Source organism: Vanacampus margaritifer, chromosome 12, assembly GCF_051991255.1.
Source record: "Vanacampus margaritifer isolate UIUO_Vmar chromosome 12, RoL_Vmar_1.0, whole genome shotgun sequence".
Classification (NCBI taxonomy): domain Eukaryota; kingdom Metazoa; phylum Chordata; class Actinopteri; order Syngnathiformes; family Syngnathidae; genus Vanacampus; species Vanacampus margaritifer.
Window position 1 is genome coordinate 8,563,889 of NC_135443.1, and position 12,266 is coordinate 8,576,154.

The 12,266-nt window shown below is 38.5% G+C and overlaps 1 protein-coding gene across 4 annotated transcripts in view; it reads left to right on the forward strand.

The window, feature by feature from the left end:
- Positions 1-12,266, forward strand: part of LOC144061892 (uncharacterized) — an 80,601-nt gene that overhangs the window by 50,277 nt on the left and 18,058 nt on the right. The gene's annotated exons all lie outside the window — the stretch shown is intronic.

Below are 12,266 nucleotides of genomic sequence, written 5' to 3' on the forward strand. Positions count from 1 at the left end.
GCCTAAGGCAAGGGTTTGGTCATGGGATGGTAAAAACACTCATTACACAAGCAAAGATTTTTGCCACATATAAAGTACCAGTGTGATTAATTTTTTTGGATTATAGAGTCCATAAATTAACACAAAAGACTTACAGTACAGTGAGAGGATCATCAGTGTCGTCTCCTATGTGATATTTTTTTGGTAGCGATTGATTGTTGTCTGCAGTCAATGCAAACACATGTGTGCATTGAAGGTGTGTCCAAATATCTAGTGGTGTGTTTTGGTCCTTGCACAAATATGCATGATGTGTATGTGTGTGTAATGTGTGTGTGTGTGTGTGTGTGTTGAGACAGATGGGTAATAGCCCCAGTGCAGAAAGCGAGGCCCTGTGTAACGCGCAACCCTGATTGCAGACCTGATTACCTGCCATATGCTAGCTGAAGGGTTGTGGGCCAGACCAAATGAGAACAGTATGCAAACGTAAAAGCAGCGTTTTTATAGCACAGTCATTATGCTCTCGCTTTGGCAAATGAAAATGAGCGTGGCAGGGAAGGAAAATAATGAAGTCATAAAAAACGGACGGGTCACAGTGCGTGGTCGCTATTGCCGCCACCTCCTGGCTCTAATCCCATTGGCTTGAGGGAAAGGGGGAAGGGGCCCTTGAAAAGATGGCAGTAAAGTGAAGGCTGTACCACAGGGTGTCTCTGTTCTATTGGAAAGCCTTCCAGAATGTCAAGAAGGCTGTTGTTGAAGAACAAACTTTTCTTTTCTTCTCTGGTGCTCAGATTACCTTTCGTTGTAGAATGAGTAGGAAACAGCCCTGTGAGTGTGTGTGTGTGTGTGTGCTTGAGATGTGATTATGCTCCTATTAGCCTTTGCATTCTCCATTATGCATGCAGCGTACAGGGCTAAACTGACCTTGTAAGATGATCATTGACTCTCCTTAGAAAACACTTGTTATCCCAGGATTAACACATGCACCAATTACTACCTGTTCACCACATGAGCTCAGGAAATAAAACATTTCCTATTAGAGTTCACAAAGACAAACCTTCCGCCTCTGTTGCGCTTACAGGAGCTAAAAAGTACCAAACAAAAGCATTCCGATTTTAGAAGCGTACTTCTTGTTCAGATGTCTTAAAGCTGACGAAAGCACGTAAAAGCAGACCTTTAATAGTTTTTAAGTGACCTCTAAAGGATGGAGACATGTTTAGAAAATGTTAAGCGAATTTAGGATAAAAATGTGCGACAAACGTGCGAGTCTTGCCCGTTTTCATAGATTATTTTTAGATATTGAGAGAGGATACACCATGAGATGACTTCATTTGAGAGTTTCATACGAGAGACTATCAGTGTAATTATTATTATTTGTAGCATCCTAAATTAGTAATAGAACATGATTTCGGAATGGTGTTGTGTTGATATTCGTGGCAACAGTTTGTGACGACAATATAAACTGGCCCCCAACTACGAGTCAAGAGTGCTTCTTTTTCACTTTCCTTTCTTTTCTTTGGTCCTTCCTCGGGTCTCCTGACGGCCTCACGACTCTGGCTGGAAGTGTTCGGTTTAGGTGAACGGTATGGGATTTTTTTAATAGGTTTTAGGTGAACTAATGAATACACACACACGCGCACGCACGCACACACGCACATACACATACTCACCCACATACAAGAACAAAAAAAAAGAGAGCAATGAGGATGACATGTCAAATCGGTAAAATTACCGAATGAACAATACTGAGCTCTCCAGGAAAAAAAAAAAAAAAGAGTGCTTCTTTTATTTATTCCAGGTTATACAGGCTTGCTTTATTGTTCGCCACCATTTTTTTTTTGTGTGAATGTAATTGTAAATGGTACTTCATTTATATAGCGCTTTTCCACCTTACAAGGCCCTTAAAGCGCTTTACATTTGACTATTCATTCACCTACTGATGACGCAGCATCAGGAGTAACTGGGGGTTCAGTATCATTGCTCAAGAATACTTTGACATGGTCACAGTGGCCTGGGATCAAACCCACAACCTCAGAGTTGCAAGATGATCGCTCTACCACTGAGCCACGCCACCGTCATATAATATGTAAATGTGATGTAATATCTGGTCAAAACATGCAATGTGATATCCGGTCCTGAAATCGTTTATTTTAAGATCTATTTCCATAGCCCAAATTAGCATTTTCCTTTTATCGAAAGCTGAAAAATCCACCCCCTCCAAGCAGATAACTTTTTTTGCGAAATTGAGGCTTTTTGTCACATTTCTAGCGGTAAAATATCAGAAAAAAAATGTACAATTCAAAACCCATCTAGTAATAAAAATGTTTACACAATGTGATATCCGGTCCTGAAATCGTTTATTTTAAGATCTATTTCCATAGCCCAAATTAGCATTTTCCTTTTATCGAAAGCTGAAAAATCCACCCCCTCCAAGCAGATAACTTTTTTTGCGAAATTGAGGCTTTTTGTCACATTTCTAGCGGTAAAATATCAGAAAAAAAATGTACAATTCAAAACCCATCTAGTAATAAAAATGTTTACACAATGTGATATCCGGTCCTGAAATCGTTTATTTTAAGATCTATTTCCATAGCCCAAATTAGCATTTTCCTTTTATCGAAAGCTGAAAAATCCACCCCCTCCAAGCAGATAACTTTTTTTGCGAAATTGAGGCTTTTTGTCACATTTCTAGCGGTAAAATATCAGAAAAAAAATGTACAATTCAAAACCCATCTAGTAATAAAAATGTTTACATAAATAAACAGTTCCCCTTAATTCCCTCTGCTCATTAATTTTGTGATGTCTTACCGAACACTCTAATTTCCAAAGACAGGCATTGAGGCCTTACTTAATCTACTCAATTCAGTCACAGTAGCAAAGCAAATAAGCCAAGAACTCAAAACACTTCAGCTGGTTTGTTTTTAACACTATGACTACATACTTCATAAGCGAAGTATAACCTTGGGATTTGTGTATTCTGTTTGATGTGTTTACATGCGGAGGTTTCCACTCTAGCTTTGCCTTGATTTAGGTGCGAAAGGAATAATGTGCTGCCCATCAACTCAGCATTAGGATTCTATTCGCTGGCCAAGAACCATGAATGTCAGCGGTGCTTGGGAGGGAAGCTGAACCTAATTAACCAAGTTGAGACCAGGTTGAGCTCTACAACCTGTTAGCCAGAATATTTAAGGGATGACTTTTGTTGCCAGGGGCTCACCATCACTTTCCTCCTGTTTCCATCCATCAGGAAAAAAGGGGAACTTGTGCATAATCCGGAAGCCCATTGTGGCCTACTTAGTGGGAAGAGAACATGCCTTTCCAACTGGTCGTGCCTTTGTATGTGGGTCAGCTTCATTCAAATTCTCTTTCATTCCAGCTCCTCTTCCGACACTGTGGCCGATCATTAGCTGTAATATAGGTCACCCCAGGCTTTGTGAGGCTCCAGCCCCATTTGCATTCTTGATTCAAATGTAGCACTCGTGGTGACTGTAGGTAGGGAGGCTTGGGGAAAGGTGGCATCAGAAGTTAAGGCAAAGCTTTAATCACTTTTGATGAAAGGATGAGGTCAATCTGGATACATGCTTAAAAGGAGCAGGGTGTTTTCCCAATGGTGGAAAGATGAAACTCCTATAGATGCAAGGTTGACTTGTACAGTAGGTACACCATTTCTTCTTGACTTTATTAAGATAAAAAGAAAAGATGGGGGATTGCATCCCATGTTTGAACTAATGCTTTCATTCGTTAGACGTGTTAATGAATACAAATGACCTAACTTGGATAAGCTGCGAACAATTTTACAGATAAAATATAATTTAACCAGTAAACAAAACAACATGCCACAGATTTTCAAAGGTATTGAAGTACTGCAAGTCAGGTCAACTACCCCTAGGCGTTATTGTGACCATTTTTTGGCTTTTTGTTGGTTCTGACCAAGCCATTTCAAAATAAAATACTGCCCACGGGTTATTGATATAGCCCTTAATCAAAAAAGTCTCAAATGGCTTTAAAAGCCCAAAATTACACACACAAAAGAAAGAAAGAAGGTAGATGCCACCAGGGAAGTGGTTCTCCTCAAGACCTTTCATGGTCGTTCGATGCCGAATCCTCCATAGCAATTCCTTCTGGGAAGTAGTCCTCCTGAGATCTTGTCCCGGTTGGTCAATGCAGAATCTTCTACAGTAGCAGCCTCACTTCGCTCATCGCTATATAGCCCCCCTCCAAGCAGGAAGGTGAGAGGAGACAAGAAAAGTGGCAGTTAGATAGGCCAAAATCTCCAAAAACTCTAAGGGCTCTAGGTGGCGGAGTTTTTTGTGTAGTACCGTCACTTGTGGTACCGTCACTTGCCTACGATGCAGGTTGGCGTGGGTTCGCTTCCCGCCTGGGAGACCATGTTTGTATGTGTGCGCGTTTGTGTGAGTGCGAAAAAAAAAAGATAGGCCAAAATCTAAATGTCTGTTTTTTATTTTTTATTTTTAATCAAAAATAGTTCCCTGTAAGTTGTATGACTCTTAACTTCTTTGTCGGTTAGTTAGTTAGTCAGTTAGTTAGTTAGTTAGCAGTAATAATCCCAAAATGCTGTTTCAGTTGCCGTAACAGTTCACTTGCATTTGGCTGTGACTCACCAGAGCTGCAGTAAAAAAAATAAATTCATAAAAGTACAGAAATTTCACTGACTTTTGCTATCTTTGTGCGGCTGCCATATATAATAGTGGTGTCAATTTAGCGTGGATCCAAATTTTGCCTTTCAATTACAAGTTTTAATTATGTGGCATTAAATCACGTTAATAAACAAAACACAAGCTACAACCAGTTTAGTATGCAAAGCCACACAAACCTATTGACAGTTTCCTCCGCTCCCTGGCAAATCGCAGGTTTCCTCCTTAATTGTTATTGGAGATGTTATCATGAAGCGGATACGGCCCTTGCTTCAGAGACTGTTAAAAGCCTGACATTGGTGTGAAGGGGGCAGAGCAGGAGAGTTGTGCAAAATATAGCCAATGTATAATTAATTACCCCCACCAACCCCACTCACCCTGTTCTCAACTTCACTATCCTCTTTAGGATGGACAGCTGGCGCCAGTGTGTCGATTTGACCTCCAAAGGCTTCGGTTAAATTGAGATACTGAGGACAAGGAGGGATTGGGAATTTGTAACGAGGTGGTCGAGGAAATGCAAACTTGTATAATAAAACTGATTAATTTAACAAAGTAGCAAACATGTTTACTCTTAAATTCAAGAAACAAGGGTTATTTAGAGTTGAAAGAAAATTAAAAAAAAATACTTGTTCGCATGGCACATGTACAAGTTGATGACAATAAGTATGGAGTCACATACACCCCCCTACAGTTTACATACTGTAATATCCTTGTTGATCCAAACAGGTTCAGATTATCTTGGCATTTAAGAAAAAAGAAAAAAAAATCCCAAGTAACTGCCAACATTTTAAAGATTGTAAAAGGTGAGTGAGAAAATAACTTGACTGCAACTCTGACTCTTTAATTCATAACTGGAAATGTGTTAAATCTACCGCCCCCACCTTCCACCTTATATTTCCAACCAAAGCTTCTTTTGATGTCCCAGCTCTAATCAACTTGTTCATGGCTGACAGATGTGCAGATGACATGGGATAATCAGCAGAATCTAAATCGCAGCATCTCTCTGACATTAGCATGGCATTTTTGTTGTGGCAGAGGTGGGAGAGTGACGATCAGTTCATGGGGACAATAATTCTTTCCACTGCAACGTGGGAAGGGAGGGAGGGGGAGGGGTGGATGAAGCAAATGGCATGTTCATATTTGGTGTGGAATTAGGGCCCTTTTTTAAATGTGCAGGAAGTCCAGCGATTGTGGGAAGAGAGTCAGACTCTATTTGCATCCTTATCATGAAGACGTAGACCCTTTTTCATTCCCACTGCTATCAGTATTAATTCTTTTTGACATTTCAGATACGCATCGAGACGTAAAGCTTCCAACTCAACAGACGGAAGAGTTGTCAAATAATAAAGAAATCCTACGCATTGGCTCAAACATATTTTAATAGTCTAGATTTGAATATTATCAGGTAAATTGTGAAGCTTCATCCCACTTTCTTATATACAGTTATCTCTGATGAGATATAGCGACCATGTGTACATTTGGGATTTACATAAACAGTGTCTGCACTGCATTAGAACACACTATAACACATTTGCGGTAACATTTCCTGCTGTATTATCTGAGGTCACTCTTTCATATGCAAATATGTTTGGCAATGTAAACAGAACACTGACCGCTCCATACATCTGCCCAGTGTTAGTTTGACTGATTATCTACTCCGCTGGCTGTTTGTGTCACGTTGAGACAGCTAAGTCAACACAAACCAATTATCCTCGCATTATGGATTGAATTCTTATCTCAAGCAAGCAAGGACAAAGGTCTCGTAATACTGGATAAACTTAACGTATAGCAGAGGACAGTACATTCGGCTGTTGTTGATAAATGAGAACAATACAAACAACAATGCTTTTATTTTACACAATGTATTTTCATACTGACATATATTTCAACATTTTTGGTTTGCCTAACTGAGCTAATGGCTAACGGAGTATTTTGAATGCCACACAGTGGGATTCTACACAATAAAAACGACTACAGGAGTAATGAAAATAATTTATTAAAATTTTATTCATGTTAATAAATACTTAGTAAAAATATCTTTCTAATATGTATGTATAGCCCACTACTACTACTACTACTAATAATAATAATAATAATAAAGACATTACAGAAATACAAATACTCCCCCACAAATTATATTAAGGTTAATTTTAACAAAACATTTTTTTTAACTAATAACAACAACAGTGATGCGCAAAGAAAGTACACATGTATTTTCATACTGTGGTAGAGGGCTATGGCCACATAATAGAAAAATCATTCTGTCACTCATCCTCTGCTATTCATACGGCTGTTACTCCATTAAAAAAATTAAAAAGAATAAAAAGCGCCTTTATGCAGTTTTGTCCTTTTCTTTCCTTGTCATCTTCGTCTCTTTTCTTCTGTTCTGCTCTTTGTTTCCGCTCTCCCTCTCTCAGATGTGTCCTTGGTCATCTCCCATTATTCCTTCATCATGAAGCATTGTATGTGTTTGGCAACCAACTATTTCAATGTGTCTTCCTCTCTGCCAAGCGCACTTTGTCCTGTGAAAACCAGATGAAAAGAGTCTGCTTTTCATGTGCCAGAATGTATCGCACAACGAACGATGAAACTGATCAACTTTTGGGACATTGTGCAATCTTTTCTATAGATAAGAAGATGTCTCTAGTATATACAAGTAAAACTTTTCAAGCATGTCAATAATGGCAGGATTTTAGGAGCAAAAATACACAACTTTGTATGGAGGAAAGATGTTTTTAAATATCATTATATTTTACATCGTGCATGCTTTAAACTGTAAAGGAAGAGTTTTGGAAAAGCATACTTTGCTGAGTTTTGTAGAGAACATGACTGATCTACACAAAGCTCAGCCCTTCATCCCTTATTTTTTAGTTATTTTTTTTTTTCTGGAGAGCTCAGTATTGTTCATTCGGTAATTTTACCGATTTGACATGTCATCATCATTGCTCTTTTTTTTTGTATGTGGGTGAGTATGTGTATGTGCATGTGTGCGTGCGTGCGAGTGTGTGTGTATTCATTAGTTCACCTAAAACCTATTAAAAAATCCCATACCGTTCACCTGAACCGAACACTTCCAGCCAGAGTCGTGAGGCCGTCAGGAGACCCGAGGAAGGACCAAAGAAAGGAAAGTGAAATCCAGCAGCGATCAGACCTTCATCCTATCGAACACATACGGGATGCGACATACCCCAAAATTTTGAATAAAGTCTTGGTGAAAGAGTGGGTTGTTAACACCATAAGTGTACACCAAATCAATATTTCCCGCCTTCTTAATGGTCAGATGTCCCCATCCAATAGAGAGATGGTTATGGTGATCGTTATTTAAACGAGAACTGTTATACAGATGAAAGCAGAGAGGGTCTTAAAAAATGCAACAATGCATCAAAAATCACGTTCTAATCCTGAGAAAAGAAAACAGTATCTTTTCATATCTATCCTTATCTTATTTCTGTTCATACTATCTCGCTCTTCATTCATAGACTTCCTGTGAAATGCAAAGATCCCGACATCCAACCCAACCCCCCTTTTGTTTTATGCATTCCTTTATTTTTTCATAAGCACACCTTGTCACTCGAGTGGCATATTTTCAATCATTATTAGAATGCTGGCAGCTCAAGGCTCGCAGGCTTTAACCTCTAGTATGTTTGGTGTGTGATAAAAGCTGAATGAACTATCAATCTTTATTGTCTGGCCTGCACACTGTAATTGCATTCAATAGTCCACTGATTCTCTTGTCTGCTAATGTCGGGAAGCAGAGAGGAGCCAGATGCTCTGACTGCATCACATACTCACACATGCGCACAGTTTAAGCTTTTATACGAAAAGAAGAAGAAGAAAAAACAGCTTCACACTGAATACATTTGTTCGGAATATGCACAGCAACACATTTGACACACATAGGCGGTAGGCAGTCCCATACACACGCACACACTGCTAGTTGACAAACTGTTGACAGTATAGATTGTGAGCAGCTGTGCTTTGGCGGTGTATCCAGAAGATTCATCCATCAGGTTACTAGTCAGATTTTACTCATACAATATGTACAAGTGTATAGGCGAATTTATTATGAGTTTGCGTCAGTCATGACATTGCTCATTCTGACCATGTGTTATAAGATCGGAAATCTTAAGCCATTACGAACTCGCGCTCAGGGTTCCGATGCTTCTAAACACTTGTTACACTTAATAAATGTAACTATTAAAATGCAAAATTAAGACCAAATACAAATCTGCCAATTTGATTTGTGACTGTGATTTGTTTATTGAAAATATAAACAAGTAGCAGAAAAATAAAGATTTAAAAGAAGAAAAAAAACTTTATATAGTCATCAGTAGTCATGGTTTACATGTTCAAAAGAAGAATAGAAAAGAATTATATATATTATGTTTTAGCTAAAGATATTAACAAGCTTTCTCCGACAACAACAAAAAAACTTTCAAAAATATATAAGTTACTTTCATATACTGATAAAATGTCTTTACCCATCTCGAAATGGGAGACAGACTTGTCTATAGCACCGGAACCTGACTTTTGGATTCAAGTTTGTGAAAACGCATTTAAAATGACAAAACACACAAATTTACAACTTATCCAATATAAAATTATTCACAGAACATACATGTTACTCAATATATATATATATACTCTCAGACGCCGACATTTGTCTCCAATGCTTACAAAACACTACAGACACTTATGTTCATGCTTTATGGTTATGTACTCCGGTTATGTATTTCTGGACTAAAGTCTTAGAAAAACTTTCCGCTATTTTGGACTGTAGGATACCTTTATCTCCAAACTTGTGTTTGCTAGGTGACCTAACAACAACTGACTTACCACATAAACAATTTCAATCTACACTTGTAGCCCTTACTATCGCTAAAAAAACAATTCTTGTTAACTGGAAAAATAAACAAACTCTGAATATCGACCAATGGTCTAACCTCCTCATAAATCACATTTTAATGGAAAAATATCTGCCTCAAATAAAAACCAAATATCAAAATTTATAGAAACATGGTCTACGTATATAGAATTTTTTAACCTAATTCTGGTTACTTAATTCTGTCTGTTAGCAAGAGCCACTACATCGTGATAACTTACATTGATGTTTCTGCATTTGGCAATTTATTATTATATTATATTATTAGTATGGGATTTTTTTTAATGGGCTTTAGGTGAACTGATGAATACACACACGCTCGCACGCACGCACGCACGCACACACACACGCACATACACATACTCACCCACATACAAAAAAAATAAATAAATATATATATATATATATATGTGTGTATATGTATATATATGTATATATATTTCAAAAAAAAAAAAAGAATTATAGGCTGCATTCAGTAATTAATGGCTGTCACATGATGATGATGAAACGCCGGCCTAATAACTTAAAGGGAAAGTCAACCCAATTTTTATTTTTTTACAATAGTATGCAGCCCCACTAGTCTACATATGGTATTCTGTTTAATATTGTCTTAGTGGAATATTAGTTAGGCAGCAAATTCTAGGTGTTTTTATCCCTTCCATTTTGCTACTTGCTGTTGCCAGAAAACTCATATCCCAGAAATGTATTATTAATTAGAATGTCATGTTTAGATGAGTGAGGTATATAACATTATTGCCAAGAAATAGTTAAGACTGACTTCCACTTTAAACTACCTTAAAGTTTTTCTTTTAGTCTTAAAATAAATGGCCTTCCTTAACTAGATGGCGGATTACTCTGCCTTGTATATTGCTGTTGTGCAAGCTGAAAGTTAGTTGACTATCTTTGCTTCTTTTTCTTTTGAAGGAGACAAAAATGGAAAGAAGGGCGTTATTTAATTTTTAACAGTCAAGTTGTTCGTTACAGAAAAGTTGTCTCAACTTTATATGTTGGCTCAAATGTGTTAGACTGTGTGCATTATCACAACAGAAGGCGGAATATATCCATTTAAATGGAATGTAAATATCTTATTTATTTATATACTTGCTCCATCTTTTTACCTGAAAACTGAAGTACACATTGTGAATTATGTTTACACACATGCCTGCAAATGGTGTGTGCATGTGGTTTGATTTCCAGATTTTTACTACCTTTAGTGAACATGTTGGGGTGCTTATGTATCACGCAGGGTTTCACACAGTAGGCATCTCCAATATGATAGACACGCTGAGTGTCACGTAATAGACTTTGGCTTGTTATGTCTGCACAACATGCAGCATAAAGCCTCCCACCTAAAGGATCAAGACGGATGAAAAGCTGACCTTTGATATTGGCTATAGCAAGACCACGCATACATTGTTATGATGCATTTGCTATATTGTATACATGATTATTATCCTCTTCTTGTCCATTGATCTATTGGGATTTGTGGAGGGAAGCTTACAGTTATGAGTTTCATAGTTTCTTTTTCAGCAGTTCTAATGCTTGTGGGATATACACTATATTGCGCTAATTAATACAGCGGTATTGTTTTTTTTTTTTTGCACTTTTAAATGGGTCAAGGCTAACAGGTTAACTCGTGCCCATTCTCAATAGAACGTCTATAACTTCATTCTGTACTATAGTGCCGTTGTTTATTTTTATTGACAGCCCTGGCATCGGCTTCTTTTACCATGAGGTCATAATCGCGCCATCTTGCGTCCAATTTTCATAATGTTTACAGCCGTGTCTTTGTTGAGCTGTTTGAATGTACATACATTTGCATTTTGCACACATGCATACACTTTCACACATGCACTCAGAGCCAGTGGGGCATGCAGGTTCCGCACTACATAAAGTAATACATTGCTGCATATCAAAGGAAATTACCCTTCACCTCAGTGCATGGATCTTAGCGAGTTCCTTAACCAGAGGAATGGGCTTTGAACCACGCAGATTCCCCTAGGGCCCTTATCCCGGCCCCTCCCCAGAATGCCGCGCCGGATAAGGGCCGTAATTCCCACTTTTAGGTTTCCATTAATCTGATCCTGACACAGGGGAGATGGGCTGCTTTGCATATCGCCTTCCCAAGATGGAGGGCTATTTACATGATCGCCTCCAGATTGAATATGATCAGTAGCTCACCTCCTCCGCCATGCTCTGCAGCTGAGACGGAAAAAAGCAGATTTTCAGTGGGTATTTGCTACATTATCACGAGTGAAATATTATTCACTCAGGTATACCCACTCTAGCGTTTCAATACGTCTCAAGTTAGACTTGATGGATACGTGTTGCGGATATTACAACTCGCCACTTGATTCCCCTGACGAAGGCCAAATTTCTTTTATGAATGTGACAGCGCAGACGGATAGATCGACCCATTTATCATCGCTCAGTGATAGTGCTAATGTGAGGAGACTATCCCCCTCCCCTTCAACAAATGTGAGGAACACCAATGAACAGCGCTCCATTTGAAGCCGTGAAAGCAGACCCCATGTAAATGTATCGGTAATGAACGCCGCATACAGGAGGTGCATTATTCTGTTTCTGCTACATTTATTTCTGAATATCAAATGAATATGATAAATGTGTAGCGAGGGGGCGATGGCGTTGGAAGCAAAGTAAGCTGGGGATATAAGATGAGTGATATTGTTATTACGCCACTGCCGATGCGCTGCACAAGTTGAGACGGTGCGAGACTGTAACATAAGGACACA